Source organism: Lygodium microphyllum, unplaced genomic scaffold, assembly GCF_053477565.2.
Source record: "Lygodium microphyllum isolate KBCC unplaced genomic scaffold, Lygodium_microphyllum_v1.1.10 scaffold_145, whole genome shotgun sequence".
In the NCBI taxonomy this organism is placed as follows: Eukaryota; Viridiplantae; Streptophyta; class Polypodiopsida; order Schizaeales; family Lygodiaceae; genus Lygodium; species Lygodium microphyllum.
In genome coordinates this window covers 56,405-58,629 of record NW_028229628.1, presented here as the reverse complement: position 1 = coordinate 58,629, position 2,225 = coordinate 56,405, and positions in this window count along the sequence as shown.

Below are 2,225 nucleotides of genomic sequence, written 5' to 3'. Positions count from 1 at the left end.
CTTTACGTCCTGCATGCGGAAGTGCTCAAGGACTTTATGAATGCACTCCCGCTGTGAGAGATACAAAAGCCCCTGATGCCTATCGCGCTTAATGCGCATCCCAAGTATATGTGAGGCCTGTCCCAAATCCTTCATCTCAAAGCTCTTCTTCAGCTGAGATTTAAGAGCATCTAGCTCATCATGAGCTTTCCCTGCTATCAGCATATCATCAACATAGAGTACCAAGATAAGCAAACTGCCATCACGGGCTTTCTTCGTGTAAAGACACGGATCCATAGCACTCCTGCTGTAGCCCTGTGACTGCATAAAGGCATCAAACTTATGATACCATTCCCTAGGTGCCTGCTTCAAGCCATACAAGCTCTTCTTCAACTTGCACACTAGGTGCTCCCTGCGAGGTTCTGCAAAGCCCTTAGGCTGATCCATATAGATCTCATCATGCAAGTCCCCATGTAGAAAAGCCGTCTTGACATCCATCTGATATAGATCTAAGTCAAGCTATGCAACCAAAGCCAAGACTAAGCGCAGGGTGGTCATCTTAACCACAGGAGAGAAGACCTCATCAAAGTCTACACCATGTTCCTGCTTAAAACCCTTTGCTACCAATCTAGCCTTGTATGCCGGCTTGGGGTATCCAGGGGTACTTTTCAGCTTGTACATCCACTTGCATGGCAAAGCCTTCTTGCCCTTAGGCAAGGCAACTAAATCCCAAGTCTCATTCTTATGCACGGAGTCTATCTCAGACTGCATAGCCCTCTCCCAGGAGTGACTATCACCCCTGCGCATAGCCTCATCATAAGTGAAAGGCTCTCCTGCATCTGTAACCAAAACATAATGCATAGAGGGATGAAATCTATCAGGTGGACGTCTGTCTCTAGCAGACCGTCTCATCGCAGGCTCTGCTGCCTGTCTAACTACCTGTCCAACACCCTGGCCCTGTGGAGGAAATGGTGCAGGCTATACTACTGGCTATGCTGGAGCTCTAGGCTCCTCTTGAAAGATCACTCTACGGATCTCAACCACCTTCTCATGCTGCCTGTGCATCTTGTCTTCATGGAAGACAACATCATGGCTGCGTACTATTTTCCGCGCCTGCGGATCCCATAGGCGATAGCCCATCTCTCTTGACTCACCATAGCCAAGGAATATGCATTTAATGCTCTTTGGATCCAATTTACTCCTCTTGTCCTTGGGCACATGGCAGAATGCCTCATATCCAAAGACACGGAGATGCGGATAAGAGGGTGGCTTACCAGCCCAAACTTCCTCTACAACCTGGAAATCCAATCCACTGGAAGGCGATCGGTTTATGACATGCACTGCCGTACTAACTGCCTCAGCCCAAAAACTCTGGGGTAGGCCTGCATGGCTAAGCATAGAGCACACACGCTCCTGAATAGTCCTGTTCATGCGCTCAGCCAAACCATTCTGGGGTGGGGTGTAAGGGGCGGTCAACTGATGCTTAATACCCCTGTCATCACAAAACTTCTCAAAAGTACGTGAGACATATTCTCCCCCATTGTTAGTCCTAAGGCATTTCAGCCTATACCCAGTCTGGTTCTCAACAAGAGCAAGCCAACGTTGAAAGACTGCCAAGACATCGGACTTTTGCTTTATGGGATAAGCCCACACTTTCCTAGAAAAATCATCAATGAAGGTAAGAAAGTACTGTCAAGATTGTGGGAGAGAAGGAAGGAGTCTCACTTGTAGCTTTCTTGCTTGCACAATGGGGGAATACACACAAGGGTGGAGGCTGAAAACAATTTTCCTCTTCTTAGTTGTGGAAGCCAAAAGAACTCTCATACAAAGAAAATAGGAGAACCCTATATATGGGTCTCAAGCCAAACTCAACTAACTAAGGTGGCATACTAACTGAGCCACGAACTAGAGTAGATAAGGATAGCTATCATGTAGCTATTATTCATGGGCGGTGTACCAACCGCGTCTGCAACTGACAAGTCGTTGACATAAATACACAACGGTCACCCTGGCGTATCACGAGTGGAGCTCGATATCTCAACACTCCCCCTCGAGCTCAATCCCAATTCCTGCACACCAAGCAGGTCTCTGAACTTGCGCAGCTTCTCTGCGCCCAATGCCTTTGTGAATATGTCAGCTACCTGATCCTCTGTGCTGACATAAACTAGATCAATAAGACCTAGTAAAACCCTCTCTCGCACATAGTGATAATGCACCTCAATGTGCTTTGTTAGCAATACATAGAA